The sequence below is a fragment of the Budorcas taxicolor genome, chromosome 1 (genome assembly GCF_023091745.1).
Source record: "Budorcas taxicolor isolate Tak-1 chromosome 1, Takin1.1, whole genome shotgun sequence".
Classification (NCBI taxonomy): Eukaryota; Metazoa; Chordata; class Mammalia; order Artiodactyla; family Bovidae; genus Budorcas; species Budorcas taxicolor.
In genome coordinates this window covers 72,555,620-72,576,629 of record NC_068910.1, presented here as the reverse complement: position 1 = coordinate 72,576,629, position 21,010 = coordinate 72,555,620, and the positions used below count along the sequence as shown (strand labels likewise).

Genomic DNA, 21,010 nt, shown 5'->3' with positions numbered 1-21,010 from the left:
ATTAATAAGGTCTAACTGAGAGTCCAGACATAACCTCTTACCTTTATGGTCAATTTATTATAAACAAAAATGCCAACACAATTCAATGGGAGAAATAGTAGTTTCTTCAAAAATGGTGTTAGAACAACTGGATATCCACATGCAGAAGGATGAAGTTGAACAGCTTCAGGACATCATACACAAAAATTAATTCATAATGGATCATATCAAAACATAAAAGCCAAAACTATAAAATTCTTAGAGGCAAATATGGGCTCAAATCTTCAAGACTTTGGGGTTAGACAAAGCCTTCTTTGATATGTTACTAAGATGACAAGAGCAAAATTTAAAAATGATAATTTGGACTTTATGAAAATTAAAAACTTCCGTGTTGCAAAATAATAGAATGAAGAAGATGAAAAATGAAACCACAAAATGAGATTAATACTTGTAAACAGTGTATGTTATCCAGAATATGTGAAGAAAATATAAACTCAATTTCCAAGATTTTCTATATAGCCAATATTACCTTTATTTCAAAACCAAAGACATCAGAAGAAAGCTATAGCCAATAACTCTTATAAATAGATGCAAAAATCTTAAAAAAAAAAAAAAGTACTAGAAAACTGAATCTCAAAACATTTAAAAAGGAGTGTATTCAATGACCAAGTGGAATGGCTATGGAAAAAAACAAACAAAAAAGATGGATAATAACAAGTGTTAAGAATATGAAGCAACTGAAAAAATCGTTCACCACTGCTGGGAATGCAAAATAATGCAGCCACTTTGGAAAATACTTTGGCAGTTTTTTCAAAATGTTAAACTTAAGGTTACCATATGATCTAGCAGTTCTACTCATAGGGATAAACCCAAGAGAAATACAAATAACCATGTAACAACTTATGTACTAATGTACACAGTAACATTATTTATAATAGCAAAAAGTGGAAGTAGCCTTAATGCTCATCAACTGATGAATCAATGAGCAAAATGTGATGTCCATAAGATAGGAAAATTATTCAGCAATAAGAAGAAGTGAAGTATTGATGCATGCTGCAACATGAATGAACCTTGAAAACCTGAGGTCAAATGAAAGAAGACAGCTGGGAAAGACTGCATATTATATGGTTCTATTATATAAAACGTCTATAATAGACAATTTGATAGGGATATAAACTAGATTAATCATTGCCTAAATTGTCCCTAGGACTCAGGCATTAAGAGGAATTTTAGTACAGTCGTCCCTTGGTATCCATGAAATAGAAATCCAGGCTACTCAAATATTACATAAACTGGCACAGTATTTGCAAATAACCTACATATATCCTCCCATATACTTTAATTCTTCTCTAGATTGCTTATATAATACATTATAAATGCTGTGTGAATTATTGCCACCCAGTTAATTTAAGATTTGCTTTTTGGAATTTTCCATAATTATTTTTTGATGGGGATATTTTCCATCTATAGTTTGTTGAATCTAGGGATTCAAAATTGACAGATGCAGAGGGCCAATTCTTATGAGAACTTTTTAAACATATATATATATGTATATATATGTATATATATATATATATGTACATATACATATATGTATATGTATACACATATATGTATATATATATATATATATATAGCCTATATGTATATAGGCTTTCCAAGTGGCACTAGTGGTAAAGAACATGTGTGTCAATGCAAAAGACATAGAGATGCAGGTTTAATACCTGGGTCAGGAAGATTCCCTGGAAAAGGGCATGGGAACACACTCCAGTATTCTTGCCTGGAGAATCCCAAGGACAGAGAACCTGGTGGGCTATTGTCCATAGGGTCACAAAGAGTCGGACACGACTGAAGCAACTTAGCACACACACAAAAATATACTCATATAAAAACAGAGCTTCAGAGTACAACTAGTTTGAGAAAAGCATAACCTTCTATTTGCCAATAAAGGTAACCTCCATGACTGCTGAAAGCTTGATCAACTGTTTGAGAAAACCTAGTTAGTGGAGGAGTAAGGATGTTAGCCTCTCCTTGTGTATTGGTAGGTTAGTGAAAATATTTGGTTAAATACTGCATAGCTTTACTTTATTTTATTTTTTTTACTTTACAATATTGTATTGGTTTTGCCATACATCAACATGAATCTGCCACGGGTGTACACGTGTTCCCAATTCTGAACCCCCCCTCCCAGCTCCCTCCCCATACCATCCCTCTGGGTCATCCCAGTGCACCAGCCCCAAGCATCCTGTATCCTGCATCGAACCTAGACTGGTGATTCGTTTCTTATACTGGAGCCGATTATACAGAGTGAAGTAAGTCAGAAAGAAAAACACCAATACAGTATACTAACACATAGCTTTATTTTAGTTGCATCAACTTCTTTCATAAAATTTTAGGGATTTGGGGGCTATTTAGGGAAAATATTCTAAATAGTTTTAAATATTATAGAAAATTTGGAATTTTAAGTTTAAAGAAGAAATTAACCAAGAATTTAGAGAGAATCACAGTGGATACTTTGTTCTAATTCTTGTCAATTTTAAATACACATATAGCATTTAATTATATAATGCATAAAAGATATATATTACCTGTAAAACTTGCAAAAGTTTCTCACCTTAGTTAAGTAATGTTTTCTTTTTGTAAAAGAAATTAACAATAAACCTGGAGAAGGATATGAAAATTACATTCAAATTCCTCTCTCCAGAAATAAACACTAGAAACAGTCCACTGTACATCCAAAGGGTGGCTGAATTCATACAGATATTCATTTAAGTATCTCACTCCCTCACCAGTGAGATTTTCTTGTGCCTCTCTGGAAGTTTTCCTATCTGTCAACACTATAGTAGATGCTGATACTTCCAGAAGATTCTACCCACTTCTCAACCTTGCTCATCTCTTCCCCATTTGTCATTGTTTCAATGTGCAGTATGGTTCCATCTCCGTTACTTCTGTCTGAAGTCCCTTAGCCTTGGCCTCATTTTCTTCTCTGATACCATAGCATCTCTGAAGGTCTTACATTTTCTCCTTATTTGACTTTTCTGCTTACTTGACTTTCCCATCTCTGGGACTTCTCTCCTCACCTACACCTTTCCTGCCAACACAACTCTTTGATGGAAAGATATTCCTTTGGCTTCTACTAGAGTCAGCTGCAAAACTGACATCTTGGCTCTTCTAAGAGTACATCATGAGAAACACTGGGCTGGAGGAAGCATAAGTTGGAATCAAGATTGACGGGAAAAATATCAATAACCTCAGATATGCAGATGACACCACCCTTATAGCAGAAAATGAAGAACTAAAGAGCCTATTGATGAAAGTGAAAGAGGAGAGTGGAAAAGTTGGCTTAAAGCTCAACATTCAGAAAATTAAGATCATGGCATCTGGTCCCATCACTTCATGGCAAATAAATGAGGAATCAGTGGAAACAGTGGCTGACTTTATTTTGGGGGTTCCAAAATCACTGCAGATGGTGATTGCAGCCATGAAATTAAAAGATGCTTACTCCTTGGAAGGAAAGTTATGACCAATCTAGACAGCATATTAAAAAGCAGAGACATTACTTTGTCAACAAAGGTCCATCTAGTCAAGGCCATGGTTTTTCCAGTGGTCATGTACGGATGTGAGAGTTAGACTATAAAGAAAGCTGAGTGCCGAAGAAGTGATGCTTTTGAACTGTGGTGTTGTCTTCAGACAGAAGACTCTTGAGAGTCCGTTGGACTGCAAGGAGATCCAACCAGTCCATTCTGAAGGAGATCAGTCCTGAGTGTGCACTGGAAGGACTGATGCGGAAGCTGAAACTCCAATACTTTGGCCACCTGATGCAAAGAGCTGACTTATTTGAAATGACTTTGATGCTAGGAAAGATTGAGGGAAGGAGGATAAGGGGACGACAGAGGATGAGATGGTTGGATGGCATCACCGACTCAATAGACATGGGTTTGGGTAGACTCTGGGAATTGGTGATGGACAGGGAGGCTTGGCATGCTGCAGTACATGGGGTTGCAAAGAATTGGACACAACTGAGTGACTGAACTGAACTGAAGGGAGTCAGTGTTTGGGGCTAAGATAAATTATTATGAGGGAACTGTGAGCTGTTTCTTTCCTTTAAAAGTGTTTTTATATGTTTAAGTATATTTAACTATGTTTAAAAAAGAAAAGCTAATTCATGACATTTGATTTTAACTTAAGTACAAATACTATTTATAATTCATGGTGGATAACATTTGCTATTACTAGGAGGTCTTGTGATTCTTATAAAAACAAATTTCAAGCTCTCATTACGTCTTAAATTGACATCGTCAAATTAAGGACCTCAACGTTTTGTGCATTTTTAGTATTTTCTGCATAATGCCAGTACAAATTGTCCAGAAAGTTGTTTACAGTCATTCATATGTTATCAAATATTATTTAATTTAATCTTTAGGACACCAAATGTTACATGTCATTTACAAAAAACCTCAATTTTTACCCTAAAATATTAATACTAAATTATTATATTACATTAAACCATACCATTGCTTTAGAGCTGAAAGCTCTAAAATATATATATATTATATATATAAATATATATATATATTTAAAACATACATTTTATGTTATATATATAACAAATTTATTTTATATGTTTTTAATGTTATATATGTTATTTATGTTATTTTTATCTTCTATATGTCACGTATATTATTTATTTATGCTATATATGTTATGTATGTTTATTAAATTTATATAACATATAACAAATTTATATAACATATATAACATGCTTATATATTTACACTTTATTATCATATATAATATTATATATACTTGATAAAAGATAAACTGAGGCACATTAAAACTTTTGAGCTTACTTGAGCACACAGTAATATGAATAAGGCAATATCAATCCAAAGATAGCTAAGATCACTCCACCAAGAAGAGCTAGTGGCAAGGTTTTCTAGAGAAGAAGGTGAACTAAGGAAAGAAAATTATTTGATTGGCTATAGCTTAAGCAATTGTTTTATTTGGGAAACTCTATTTGACTGTTTGTGGACTATTTTTTCTGTTTCATTTTCTCAGCTTTCAAGTGTATTGACTCTGGCTTAGGTTTTGGTTTGCTCACCTAGGCTACCATGGTGTTAGAGCCACTTCAATCTAGTCACCCCCTTGTTGAATTACACAGGCATGTTCAGCCACTCAGTTGTGATCAGTGTTTTGCAATATTTTGGATGGTAGCCCACCAGGCTCTTCTGTCCATGGAATTTTCCAGGCAAGAATACTGGAGTAGGTTGCCATTTCCTCCTCCAGGAGGTCTTCCCGACCTAGGGATCAAACTTATGTCTCTGAATCTCCTGCATTGGCAGGGGTGTTCTTTACCAGCTAAGCCACCAGGAAAGCCCAGTTACACAGATAGGTAGATGGTAGGTAGATGATGTATATATAGAGAGATAATAGGTAGAGATGAACAGAGGTAGATGTAATTACATATAATTATAAATAAATGTAAATAAATACATATAAAACCAGCATTAATCAGAAACAACTTTATCATTCCACAAACGCTATGTTTCATAAAACATTTTCCCAATCACATGGATTTGAAATTCACCTCTAGGATATATTTACCTTTGCATTAGAAATTGTTGCTATAGCTCATTCATCCACAGAGCAAGAATTTTCACACTATCCTTAGTCAGGAAGCTTTAGATTCCACATGCCATGTAGTATGGCCAAAAAACTACATAAATAAATAAATTAACATGCAATATTTTTGTTTTCTCCATAAAAGATGTTTTCATAGTAGTTTAATGACGTATCCAAAATTATCTGGTTAAGTTTTGGAGGCTTGGAAAGGAGGGAAGGTGTCCTTTGCTTTTTCAGTTTTGCTTCATTTTACAGAAACCCCCACCACATCTTCTTTTTTTTCTCCCTTGCCCTCTAGCTTCCACGTGGGTTCTACAATGAGTCTGGAACCAAATAACTGGAGTGCTAGAAGGAGGAGAAACCATGGTCTGTGGTGTCTCTGATTGTAAGTGGTTCCTCCTTGGCTCCCACTCCTGACCGCAGCCCATCCATTGAGATTCCAGCAGCTGTTATGCATCCCTGACCTCTGGACTCTGGTACTCCACTTGCTCCCATTGCCTTTCTAGTTCTACGGTGATAACAGCTTCCTGCGGTTGCTAATTTCTGGGTGGTCTCCTGGTTAGCTTTACTGACCATTTCCTTCTATCCATTAACCTATCAGGGCTTGATATTTCTGCCTCAATTCTAATTGCTATTTGAGAGATATCAACAATGTTTCCATCTGTAAAAGCACCAATCCTTTTTTCTGTTTCATGAAATCATATTCTTCTATTCTTCATTTAAATTTAGAAATAGCTCTGCTTTATTGTTCATTGTGTATTATTGATATAAACTATAAGAGTTTATTGCTCTCATATTTGAGTTTCCTAAAAGTATTTTCTATTGAATGCCTGTGATTAAGGTAAGACAGTTAATGTAATTAAAAAATAGCCCATGTACTGATTAAGATCAAGAAATCAATACATTTCTTGCTCAGCCCTTCAAAAGCTGTTTGATCTCAACCTACTATGTCCTTGAACCTGGATTTGTAGAAGTATTAATTCATGGGACTTAGGATTCTTGTGAGGAATGAATGAGTTAATATGTGAAAAGGATGCAATGCCTGATTCATAAGCACTAATAATAAAAAGTAACCATTTGAAGGTATTTTTTGAGAATTCAGGTTAAGATAGGTTATTGTGGTTAACATGATTATAGATTTAAAGTTATTTTGGTTGTGAGAAGTTTTAAATCACACATATATATGTGCATATCATGTATACATATAGTTGTATATAATATATATGAACATATATACCATTGTATAAGTCAACTTACCTACACTCTTCTAAGATCTTTAGGTTTTAAGCTTCAGGAACTTAAGAAACAGTAGTATTCTAGAATTTTAATGTTTTAAAAATATATTCCCTGGTGGTCCAATGGATAAAACTTCACATTCCAATACAGGAGGTATGAGGTCGATCCATGGCTGGGAAGCTAAGATATCACATACATCCTGGCAAAGAATCCCAAAACATAAAACAGAAGTAACACTGTAACAAATACAATAAAGACTTAAAAAAAGGTCCACATGGAAAAGTCTTTACAAAATATACATGGACGGGGGGGCCTGGCATGCTGCGATTCATGGGGTCACAAAGAGTCGGACACGGCTGAGAGACTAAACTGAACTAAACTGAATTATAGCAAAATGAATATTAAAGTGTTTGCAAAGAGGCATTTTGAAAATGCAAAATATGTTCTTGAAGAAAATATATATGTATATAAACATATATATGTGTCTGTATATTTTCCAGTAAAAGATTTAATTACATTGAATCTACATAAAGAAAGTGAAAGTAAGGTAGCTTGGTCGTGTCCAACTCTTTGAGACTCCATGGATTGTAGCCAATCAGGCCCCTCCCTCCATGGGATTTTCTGGGCAAGAATCCTGGACTGGGTTGCCATTTTCTTCCCAAGGGGATCTTCCCAACCCAGGGATTGAACCCTGGTCTTCTGTATTGCAGGCAGATGCTTTACCATCTGAGCCACCAGGGAAACCCTACATAAGAGAATGCTAAAGTTTTTAGATATGCAGGATACTCTTTGGGAAATATAAATTAGGTAATTTTCTTTTCATGTGACTGCTTTTGGAGATGAGCTTAACTACTGCATAATAGTCTTGTTTGGGTTAGCTCTAAAATTCTTATTCATTTATATTTATAGTCCAGTATTTGTCTAAGGATCCTTTTAGGATCACCTGCAGAGTAAAGAAAGACAGGGAGGGAGGAAGAAAGGAAGGAAGAAACAAACAAACAAAGAAAAGAGATGGTACCTGAAGAATAATGTCCTTTGTCTAAGGCTGAAGAGAAAGAAAAGTCCCAAGACAAAAAATAGAGCAAAACAGAAGCTAGAGACAAGTCTACAGATTGAATTGGACATAAACAAATCCCATCCTTCTTAAGTCAAACCCAAAAGAAAGTAAATGTGATGAAGACAAGGCTCTCAGTAACTATGAAGACTCATAGTAATTTGAAGAGCCATTGCAAAAATCAAGTTTCAAAATTTGAATTACAAAAAGTTAGCAGTCAGTTGGGACCCTTAATTAATGAAAGATTGATTTATTCCAATAACATCTGACTTCCATATTGGAGAAGCATACTCTTTGGACTCCATTCCAAGTATACACTATTTTAAAATCAGATTTCAAATTTTAGCCAAAATGGAACTCAAAGAAACATTATGTAAATATCTCTTCTTGTTTCAATTCTCTCCAAAATCCCTCAGCTCCATAGCAGTAAAGGCACATATGTGGAATAAGGTTCTGAACATCCATATGGAAGACACAAGTATTCACTATAACAGTGGTCATCCTTGATATGCCCTTTTATAATGCACCCATTATGTCTATGTCTATGTAATGGGGCCTTGTAAATTATCCAACAGCTCCAAGGATAGGAGTCTTTCTATGGAATTCAAGATGTTAATATTGCCTTTCTATCCAAATTAACTCCACATGTTTTCTGCTGCAACTAATCTCCTTCCTGTGGAATTAGGCACGGTCTGACTCATTCTTTATTTTTTGAACATGACAATTTACTCCAGAGCAGCCTTCATTTCACATAGCCTTGGATTCCTGGCCATTGCTGTGCACCCAGCATTCTTCCTGATCTTTGTAGCAAAGGTGTGGAATTATGGGAGAAAAATCCTTATACCACCTGTGCACAGGCTAAGGAAACTTGGCCAGTCATCTCACAAATGTCAGACTTTGGATAACATATGTATGGGGTGGGAGGGAATAATTTCTTAGGTGTCTACAGAAAGTTTGGGATGAATAAAGCACCCCAAAGCGTACATATCTGAGAACAAGAACAACAATAAGAATTATGTAAGTTGATAATGTCCTTAATGTCTTAATGATCCAGATAACCATGATGGTGTGGTCACTCACCTAGAGCCAGACATTCTGAAGTGTGAAGTCAAGTGGGCTTTAAGAAGCATTATTACAAATAAAGCTAGTGGACTGATGGAATTCCAGCTGAGCTATTTCAAATCCTGAAGGACGATGCTATGAAAGTGCTGTACTTAATATGTCAAATTTGGAAAACTCAGCAGTGGCCACAGGACTGGAAAGGTCAGTTTTCATTTCAATATGAAAGAAAAGCAATGCCAAAGAATGTTCAAACTACCACACAAATGCTCTCATTTCACATGCTAGCAAGGTAACACTCAAAATCCTTCAAGCTAGGCTTCAACAGTATGTGAATCAAGATGATCAAGATGTATAAGCTGGATTTAGAAAAGGCAGAGTAACCAGAGATAAAATTGCCAACATCCATTGGATCATAGAAAAAGCAAGAGAATTCAAAAGAACATCTAACTTTTGCTTCATTGACTACGCTAAAGCCTTTGACCGTGTAGATCACAACAAACTGGAAAATTCTTAAAAAGACAGGAATATCAGACCACTTTACCTGTCTCTTGAGAAACCTGTACACAGGTCAAGAAGCAACAACAGTTAGAACAAATAATAGAACAATGGACAGGTTCAAAACTGGGAAAGCATTATGTCAAGGCTGTATATTATCACCCTGTCCATTTAACTTATATTTAACTTTTAAAAGAATTCTCAAACTACTGCACAATTGCACTCATCTCACACACTAGCAAAGTAATGCTCAAAATTCTCCAAGGCAGGCTTCAATAATACGTGAACCATAAACTTCCTGATGTTCAAACTGGTTTTAGAAAAGGCAGCGGAACCAGAGATCAAATTGCCAACATCCATTGAATCATCAAAAAAACAGAGAGTTCCAGAAAACCATCTATTTCTGCTTCACTGACTATGCCAAAGTCTTTGACTGTGTGGACCACAATAAACTGTGGAAAATTCTGAAAGAGATGGAATATCAGACCACCTGACCTGCCTCTTGAGAAATCTGTATGCAGGTCAGGAAGCAACAGTTAGAACTGGACATGGAACAACAGACTGGTTCCAAATAGGAAAAGGAGTACATCAAGGCTGTATATTGTCACCCTGCTTATTTAACTTCTATGCAGAGTACATCATGAGAAATGCTGGGCTGGAGGAAGCACAAGCTGGAATCAAGATTGTCGGGAGAAATATCAATAACCTCAGATATGCACATGACATCACCCTTATAGCAGAAAGTGAAGAAGAACTAAAGAGCCTCTTGGTGAAAGTGAAAGAGGAGAGTGAAAAAGTTGGCTTAAAGCTCAACATTCAGAAAATGAAGATCATGGCATCTGGTCCCATCACTTCATGGCAAACAGATAGGGAAACAGTGGGAACAGTGATAGACTTTAGATTTAGGGGCTCCAAAATCACTGCAAGTGGTGGCTGCAGCCATGAAATTAAAAGACACTTGCTCCTTGGAAGGAAAGTTATGACCAACCTAGACAGCATATTAAAAAGCAGAGACATTACTTTGCCAACAAAGGTCAGTCTAGTCAAGGCTATGGTTTTTCCAGTAGTCGTGTATGGATGTGAGAGTTGGACTATAAAGAAAGCTGAGTGTCGAAGTATTGATGCTGTTGAACTGTGGTGTTGGAGAAGATTCTTGAGAGTCCCTTGGACTGCAAGGAGATCCAACCAGTTCATCCTAAAGAAGATCAGTCTTGGGTGTTCATTGGAAGGACTGATGCTGAAGCTGATACTCCAATACTTTGGCCACTTGATGTGAAAAGCTGACTCCCTGATGCTGGGAAAGATTGAAGGCAGGAGAAGGGGAGGGACGACAGAGGATGAGATGATTGGATGGTATCACCGACTCAATGGACATGAGTTTGGGTAAACTCCAGGAGTTGGTGATGGACAGGGAGTCCTGGTGTGCTGCAGTGTATGGGGTTGCAAAGAGTCGGACACGACTGAGCGACTGAACTGAACTTATAACTTATATGTATCATGCAAAATGTCAAGCTGGGTGAAGTACAAGCTGGAAATAAGATTGCTGGGAGAAATATCAGCAACTTCAGATATGCAGATGATACTACTCTACTGGCAGAAAGTAAAGAGGACAAAAGAGCCTCTTGATAAGGTAAAAGAGGAGAGTGAAAAAGCTGCCTAAAACTCAACATTCATAAAACTAAGATCATGGCATCCAGTCCCATCACCTCATAGCAAATAGATGAGGAAAAAGTGAGAATAGTGACAGATTTTATTTTCATACACTCCAAATCACTGTGGATGGGGACTGCAGCCATAAAATTAAAAGGTGTTTGCTTCTTGGAAGAAAATCTATTACCAACCTAGACAGCATATTAAAACGCAGAGACAGCATTTAGCCAACAAAATCCATACAGTCAAAGCTATGATTTTTCCAGTAGTCATGTACAAATGTGAGAGTTGGACCTTAAAGAAGGCTGAACACTAAAGAATAAATATTTTTGAACTGTGGTGCTGGAGGAGACTCTTGAGAGTCCCTTGAACAACAAGATCAAACCAGTCAATCCTAAAGGAAATTAACCCTGAATATTAACTGGAACGACTGATGCTGAATCTGAAGATCCAATATTTTAGCCACCTGATGCAAACAGCTGACTCATTGGAAAAGACCCTGAAGCTGGAGAAGATTGAGGGTAGGAGGAGAGGAGGGTGACAGAGAATGAGCTAGTGGGATGGCATCAACAACATGATGGACATGAGTTTGAGTGAGCTCCAGGAGTTGGTGATGGACAGGGAACCTGGTGTGCTGCCGTCCATGGGGTCACAAAGAGTCGAACATAACTTAGCGACTGAACAATAACAACGTCGTAAATGTCAGACTTTGATTCCTACTTACAATATTGCTAATCATTACAAAAATAAAGTGGCTAAGATAACCTCATTTTCATCAGGACAAGACACACTCACATAACTAATATATGGTAGTGCAGAGATTCAAACCCCATTCTCATGGCTCTAAACCACTGTATTTGAAAGGCATCTTCTCCATCCTTTGCTTCTCAAAGTGGCCTCTGCAGATGTGGAATAGAGATCCGCATGACTACTTAGATCTGTGAAGTAATTCTCAGAAAGGTGAGTGACTATTAAGCCTTAGAGCTTAGAGCCTGAACCGTATTCTGGCTCTAAGGATGCCCAGTTCTGTGCTAATTTTCCTCCATCACTCAATTCACAGAGAGTATTTAGCTTAAGATCCATCTAATAGGGTCCTATTAGGTAGAGAGAAGGAAAAACTGAAGAAAGAAAGAGAGTAGACTTATAAGAGTTGAAATATGAGTACTTGGAGGGCAGAATCTCCATGCTATTTGTTATATTCATAACACCTAGCAGGGCATCTTGCACAGTAGTTATTGGATAATATTTAGTAAATGAACAAACAAGGTATAGGTAGATGATAGATAGATAGAAAATAAGAATGCAAGAAACATTTGTGAGTGTTTTTTTTTTGTTGTTTGCTTGTATGTGTGCATAGTAAGAGCCTCATTGTATGATTATAAAGAATACCTGACTGGGTATCCAAACAGTTTGGTTTAGTTCTCTCCCACCTCTCATTTCAGCCCTTATTTTAGAAAATTGTCCTCACTTCTCTGGGCTTGATTTCTCTCATGTATGTAACAGAAGAGTTAGGCTTTATTCAGTTTTAACATGTTTTCAAAATAGAGGGTACCAGCTATTGATAACCTGCTTTTCAGAAGACTTTGCAGTGTAGGACAATGATCTGGTTATAGACATTTCAGGTTATAAAAGGACATAGATTACACTTATACGTGCAATTACAAAGGTTTCAGTAGCTTGATGGAAGACAACAGTAGACATTCCAGATCTTTAATGTTTGCTAAGCAGCTATTTGTTTCTCATGCTTTCTCTCTTTCAGCAAAAAATTATTAAAAGATCTCCCTGTGAATGCACTGGATTAGCAAGGAGTTCAAAACAATAATAACTGCTGTTCTGATAGGATTTCATATAAGAAGCCAGAGAGAGAAAAAGGAATGCTTAACGGTATTTCTCAGCAAATTGGGGAAGTTAACATTTAAATTTGAAGGGAGAGCAGAAGTTCACTGAGCAGCAAGAAGAAAAAGCTGCCCCAGCCAAGGAAGCATCATGACATGATGGTTTCAAGGGGTGCCCAATACTCTTGATGGAAGTGAAAGTGGAGAGTGAAAAAGTTGGCTTAAAGCTCAACACAAAGATCATGGCATCTGCTCCCATCACTTCATGGGAAATAGATGGGGAAACAGTGTCAGACTTTATTTTTTTGGGGCTCCAAAATCACGGCAGATGGTAATTGCAGCCATGAAATTAAAAGACGCTTACTCCTTGGAAGAAAAGTTATGACCAACCTAAGTAGCATATTCAAAAGCAGAGACATTACTTTGCCAAATAAGGTCCATCTAGTCAAGGCTATGGTTTTTCCTGTGGTCATGTATGGATGTGAGAGTTGGACTGTGAAAAAGGCTTAGCACCAAAGAATTGATACTCTTGAATTGTGGTGTTGGAGAAGACTCTTGAGAGTCCCTTGGACTGCAAGGAGATCCAACCAGTCCATCCTAAAGGAGATCAGTCCTGGGTGTTCATTGGAAGGACTGATGCTGAAGCTGAAACTCCAAGTTTGGCCACTTCATGTGAAGAGTTGATTCATTGGAAAAGACCCTGATGCTGGGAGGGATTGGGGGCAGGAGGATAAGGGGATGACAGAGAATGATAGCTGGATGGCATCACTGACTCGGTGGACGTGAGTTTGAGTGAATTCCAGGAGTTGGTGATGGACTGGGAGGCCTGGCGTGCTGTGATTCATGGGGTTGCAAAGAGTCAGACACGACTGAGCCACTGAACTGAACTGAACTGATCTTTTGAAGTTGGTTATTCTCATCAGGCAGTATACAAGGGGGCTTCCCTTGTAGCTCAGTTGGTAAAGAGTCTGCTTGCAACGCAGGAGACCCTGGTTCAATCCTTGAGTCGGGAAGATCCCCTAGAGAAGGAAATGGCAACCCACTCCAGTATTCTTGCCTGGAGATTCCCATGGACAGGGGAGCCTGGCAGGCTACAGTCCATGGGGTTGCAAGATTGACACGAGATCCATTTAATAGTTTTAAAGTCAAGGTAATGGATGAGTTTTCTAAAAACCACCCTCATTCTTTCATTTGCTAGCCAAAATATACTTCATGATCATAAACATAGAACTCCAGACCTCAACCTGATTCTGGGAAGCAAAGTGAACATGCCTTTGGGAGTCAGACAGTCAGAGATACGGTAAATTGCCTTGTCCAAGCACTAGCCAAGTGGTACTGTGGGAAAACTCCTGAAGCATATGAACTACAGGAGTTAATTTTTCTCCCATCTACTTGGCTCCCAACAACTTGGCTGTGGGCCCACAAAAGTAAAATTGAACTTTGTCTCAAAATTGCACACCATTTATACTTCTGAAACCTCATTTTATTTCCATTAAGTGGCTATCAAAAATTATTAACAAAAGCCAGATGACTGTATTAACTACTGCTAAAGCCTGTGCTTAATTCATATTTATAATAATATATCATAATTTTCTATATTATACAGGCAACCTACACAGGATTAAATCTTTGGGTGCATGTCTTTTTGTGTATGAACGGTCAGTAATCAGCCATCTTCTATATTAGATAGACTTTTCATATAATATGGCTTGCTACTAAAGAACACTTAAAAGAATTGTGGAGAAGGCAAGGGCACCCCACTCCAGTAATCTTGCCTGGAAGATCCCATGGACGGAGGAGCCTGGTAGCCTGCAGTCCATAGAGTCGCTGAGAGTCGGACACAACTGAGCGACTTCACTTTCAATTTTCACTTTCATGCACCGGAGAAGGAAATGGCAACCCACTCCAGAGCTCTTGCCTGGAGAATCCCAGGGATGGGGGAGCCTGGTGGGCTGCCATCTATGGGGTTGCACAGAGTTGGACACGACTGAAGCAACTTAGCAGCAGTAGCAGCATACTTATTCTGAGTTTATAAAACAGGGTATACTGTGTGTAACTCAGTATACTTATTAGACATTTCTGACCATAGAGCTAGAGTAAGTCATTTTTAGATCAAGTAAAGTTAATGTAACATTAGTTTTAAGGGTTTTTTTGGGGGGTGTGTGTGTGTATGTGTGTAAAATATAGTGTATTTTTTTTTTTTAAGAAAAGTAACCTTTGACTTAAGGTCAATAATATAGTACACTTAAGATTATACACTTCAACCATTCATTTCTTCAATTGACATCTGCATCTACTTAAAAATAAAAAAGTAAATAGATTTTTATAAGGACTTAGGGATGTTTAGTTCAGTTCAATTCAGTCGCTCAATCGTGTCCGACTCTTTGCAACCCCATGGACTGCAGCACGCCAAGCTTTCCTGTCCATCATCAGGGATGGTCCAAAATTTCTAAATCTGTTCCTAATTCAGAACTTACGAGAGTAACTGAAGTAATTACAGCAAGTTTCCTTATTCATACAGCTGACATTAAATTAGATGCCTGGCTTAGTTGTCCTACAATTAAGTATTCAACTCTTGTGCAATAAACTGGATTAGAACCTTCTTTATCCAACTTCTTCCCATTCAAAATATATATAATGTGTCACTTGTTCCTAGTTATATCTAAGACATTCTCTGAGAAAATTTTCTGGCTTGAGCAGAATCTTCAACATAATCACATTAAGGTGTTAGTGAGTAGATTAGATTTAACTGAATGAAAAGAAGAATTGAGCCTTTAGCTACTGAGAAGTAATTTAGAATTGAAATAATTTAAGATGGAGAGCTTACTGATGCTCTGGAATTACTATAATCTAACTACACACCAGAAATAAAAATATTTTTATCTGATATGTAGCAAGGAAAATAGACTGTTGCTTTGGACCATTTCCGTTTCCTCTTCCTGCTCCCCCAGGAAAATAGTACATTCTAGAACCAGTTTATTTCCTTTTGTTATGTTTTCTAGCTCTAGAGAGATTTCAAATAGATTTCTAGCTCTAGAGAGACTTCTGTTCCCTCAAAGGAGCAGAAATACCATCAATTCATAAAGTCATGAACTTGAAAATAAAGTTAATAAGTAGAATTTTAACACATTGTAACTCCAGCAGAATGGGGGCATACTAGAACATATAATTTGTTTAGAATTCCAGAAGAAAAGGAGCAGAAACAAAAAATATGAAGACAAGAGCAATCTTGGTTTTGTTATCACTGGATAAATAGTTTCTGTGGATTTGATCTCAAATGGGATCCTTGAGCCAGGGTAACCTTGAGCCATTTGTATTGTGTTCCATGGTACCCAGAGGTGTGAACGTTTGGCCCAGGGAAGTTTTAATAGAAGAGGGAAATAAAGCTTTGGAGGGAGGAAGGGCATGAGTACAAATAGCTGCAGATTGCATGTATAAGCATTCTCTGAGGAAACATTAAGTACATGTATAAAAAACAGATCTTGGATATGACTGTCATGCTAACAACTAAATGAATGTTCTTAGTGAACAATCTAAAATTTCTTCTTTGGGCTGCCAAAAATCTCAGAGCTCACTCTGTAGACCTAATTCCAATAACTAAGAAATTATGATGTGTTTATTTTTACACAAAGTTTCCCTAATACATTTTTTTACTTCTGACTCTATTTTTTAGGATCTTGGATTCTTTTTTAAAACTTTTTTAATTTTATTGTTTACAATCTAATAACTTGTTTCAATCTCTTTGTGGATTTGAAACAAAAGTATTCAAACATACCTCAGTCATTAACAAAAACATGATAACACCAATGTGACTGGACATCATAAAATCCATTGGGAATTAAATGGAAAAGCAAATGGAGAAAGAAGAAATGTGCCCCCTTTCTTTTGCTGCTCAATTAATTGATCTGGGACATCTCATTTCATCTCTCCTGTTCTCAAACTGGAATTTATGTCAACCAGCTTACTTGATTTTAGGCCTTTGGACTCCAGATTAAATTACACTATTGGCTTTCTTGGATCTTCAGCTTGCAGATGGAAGATCATGGGACTTTTCAGCATCTATCACTGCATCAGCTAATTTCTCATAATAAATCTCTTATTGATTGTGTTTCTCTGAAAAACTTTGACTGATACAAGAGGTTGCGTGTGCATGCTCAGTCACTCAGTCGCATCTGACCCTTTGTGATCCTGTAGACTGTAGCTCACCAGGTTCCTGTGTCCATGGGATATCCTAAAGACAAGAATACTAGAGTGGGTTTCCATTTCCTTCTCCAGGGGATCTTCCCAATTCAGGGAATAACCTGACTCTCCTGCCTTGGCAAGCAGATTCTTTACCACTGAGCCACCAGGGAAACCACAATACAAGAGTCTAGGGAAGATTATCCTATGTCACAGCCAAGAATTCCTCCCTTAGGATTATGAAGTAGGATCCCAAGAATCAGAACAGGAAAACAAAAAGGCATTTTGTTGTATCCCAATACAACTAATAGCCCTAGTTGAAAGATAAATTGAGGCCCCTAGAGTAAGCTTTAGGTCTAAACAGAAACTCTTAAATACTTCTTTCACCCTAAGACCTCCACAATTTATATATCAAGATCAGCAAAGAGAGAAATGTTTTTTTAAAAAGCATCTATTTACCAACTAGATACAGCAGAAGAGTAAGAGGAAAGGCCACAAAAATTGAAGAGAAATTCTTGACTTTGCTTACCAATTTTGCAACATGATAGAAAAATGGAAATGACAGAGAGAAATCCTGGAGCCTGAACCCTCCCTTTGAAGGATTGAACACCCAGAGGCTATACCCACTAATAATTGTGTGCAATCAGAATCTCTGAATAATTTGAATAATTAGCTTAAGCTCTTTCCTTGGATGGGAGATGGAGGGTAGGGAGAGAGGGCTGCTAAGAAATAGGTGAGATTAAGTAAAGCGTGGGCTTCCCAGGTGGTGCAGTGGTAAAGAACCTGCCTGCCAACGCCAATGATGCAGGAGATGTGTGTTTAATCCCTGGATTAGGAAGATTCCCCTGGGAGAGAAAATGGCAACTCACTCCAGTATTCTTACCTGGGAAATCCTGTGGACAGAGGAGGCTGGTGGGCTACAGTCTATGGGGTCTCAAAGAGTCAGACATGACTGAGTGAGCACACACACATGCAAGTAAAGCATGCATGTGTGGCTAAATATCTTCCCTCCGTTTGGATGCTGGCATAATCAATTTCCATCCTGCATCACTGAATTAGAATTATAAAACATCAGGAAGATATCTACAGAACACAAAACATCTTATTTGAGTTCCATTACGTGACAGTACTTTTTCTTCAAATGAATAACTGCTCAAACTAGACTAAACATGGACTGTAGTTCAGTGCAGACTTCAGGAAAAGTTCTAGATGTTATCAGGAGTACTGGGAGAAGCGATGAAACTAATCTTTACTCTTTCAATGATTAAGGTCATTCCAGTATAACTGGAAAATATATCTACAAGAAACTGTAAAACGCAGTAAGTTTTAATGCTGGAAACAGTGGGGAAAAGGCCAGGAGAGATCTCATCCAATGCTTTGCTGAAATGAAGGTTTAAGGTCGGAGGCACTATACTATCAGACTTAGAAGTTATATTGGTGCCATTTTATTTTACAAGCAAAGGTGAGGAGGAAAAGATCTCAGCTGCAGAGAAACAGCAAGGAACTAGATAACCGGGAATTTAGGAGTTGGAGGAGAAAGTCAGAAATCCGAAAAGGGCCCAGCAAAACATGAATAAATGTTGACCGGTGAACTCACTCATTCAGTGAAAGAAAGAAAGTGAAGTCACTCAGTCGTATCCGACTCTTTGTGACCCCATGGACTGTAGCCTACCAGCCTCCTCTGTCCATGGGATTTTCCAGGCAAGAATGCTGGAGCAGGTTGCCATTTCCTTCTCCAGGAGATTTTCCCAACCCAGGGATTGAACCTGGGTCTCCCGCACTGGAGGCAGATGCTTTACCATCTGAGCCACCAGGGAAGCTGATACTCCTTCAGTGGGTAAGACCAAACTTTCCCATCCATGAGACCTGGAAGCTGCTTCTCACAGGCATGCATGGTGCCCTGTAAGGACCCAGTTGACAGGCTGCCAGACCCCTTCAGCCCAGCCTAACCCCTAGGGCTTCCCATGGTTTGCGCTGTTTGCCAGCTGCATAGAACTCAGTCCTGACAAGTGCTTGTTATTCCTCTATAAATCTGTTGCCTCCAACTCTATCAGCTTATCTGTTAAGGCCGCCAGAAGCCACCAGTCCTCTTGAGGGCTGCCTGTAGAACAGGTCTTGATTATGCCTGAGTTGTATGGAGTTCCTTATCTATTTTGGATATTAACTGCTTATCAGATACGTGATCTGAAAACATTTTCTTTCATTCCATGGGTTGCCCTGTCATTTTGTTGTTCCCTTTCTGTGGAGAAAGGTTGTGGTCTAATGTGGTTCCATTCATTTGCTTTTACTGCCTTGGATTTGGGTTCAAATCCAAAAATACGATTGCCAAGGCCAGTGTCAAAGAGATTATTATTTTTATGAGGATCTATTTATTAGGTTATTCGTGGCCAGCACTGCTAGTGTCTTGTCTAATATTCACTTTCCATTTCTTTTTTAGTCACAGTGTTCTGCTTTTCTGTGAGGTGGCAACATACCCAGTTTAAAACATTTAGCTTTGCAGAATCTGATGCTAGTGAAGAAGAACTAAAAAGCCTCTTGATGAAAGTGAAAGAGGAGAGTGAAAAAGTTGGCTTAAAGCTCAACATTCAGAAAACTAAGATTATGGCATCTGGTCCCACCACTTCATGGAAAATAGATGGGGGAACAGTGGAAACTGTGTCAGACTTTATTTTCAGGGGTTCCAAAATCACTGCAGATGGTGGTTTCAACCATGAAATTAAAAGATGCTTACTCCTTGGAAGGAAAGCTATGACCAAACTAGATAGCATATTGAAAAGCAGAGAGAGATATTACTTTGCCCACAAAGGTCTGTCTAGTCAAGGCTATGGTTTTTCCAGTGGTCATAAGTGGATGTGAGAGTTGGACTGTGAAGAAAGCTGAGCACCAAAGAATTGATGCTTTTGAACTGTGGTGTTGGAGAAGACTCTTGAGAGTCCCTTGGACTGCAAGGAGATCCAACCAGTCCATCCTAAAGGAGATCAGTCCTGGGTATTCATTGGAAGGACTGATGCTAAAGCTGAAACTCCAACACTTTGGGCACCTCATTCGAAGAGTTGACTCATTGGAAAAGACTCTGATGCTGGGAAGGATTGGGGGTAGAAGAAGGGGATGACAGAGGATGAGATGGCTGGATGGCATCACCGACTCGATGGACATGAGTTTGAGTGAACTCCGGGAGTTGGTGATGGACAGGAATGGGGTTGTAAAGAGTTGGACATGACTGAGTGACTGAACTGAACTGATGCTACTAGGGTGGTCACATACCAAGCATGTGGCCAATAAGATTTAGAGGGAATTCTCGGAGTGTGATTTTTCTGTAAAGTTCATGAGGAAGGCAGTCAGTTGGCATGGACTATTTGGCCTTTGCCCATTTGCCCTTTGTTCTTCCCTTGCAACATAGTCATGATGTGCTGACATAGAGAAGCTTATGGTTAAAGGTAGGGTTGACCAGAAAACTGAACAGAACAGACATATCTGACAATATTGGACAATTCACATGTAGGTCCTGGAGGCCTCATCTCTGGGCTTTTATCATCTGTGAAAAATAAGTTCTTTCCAGCACAGTTCCTGCTTATTCCGTTTCCCTTGTGTGAGTGTGTGCTTAGTCACTCCCATCATGTCTGACTCTTTGTGACCCTATGGACTGTAGCCCACCAGGCTCCGCTGTCCATGGGATTCTCCAGGCAAGAATCCTGGAGTGAGTTACTGTGCTCTTTTAAAGGGATCTTCCCAAGCCATATATTGAAACCACATCTCTTACGTCTCCTGCATTGGCAGATGGGTTCATTACCACCAACACCACCTGGGAAGCCCCAAATTTCCCTTATTACATGACAAATGTTATTTTGACAGAAAAAAATTTTTTATCAGTTTCTTTTGAATATTTTTCATTGAGGCT

At 38.1% G+C, this 21,010-nt stretch overlaps 1 non-coding gene across 1 annotated transcript; it reads right to left on the bottom strand.

The window, feature by feature from the left end:
* Window positions 1-18,857: 18,857 nt before the first annotated feature.
* TRNAW-CCA (transfer RNA tryptophan (anticodon CCA)) lies at window positions 18,858-18,929 on the bottom strand. Its single transcript has one exon. It is a non-coding gene; the product is annotated as a tRNA-Trp (tRNA).
* Window positions 18,930-21,010: the final 2,081 nt, after the last annotated feature.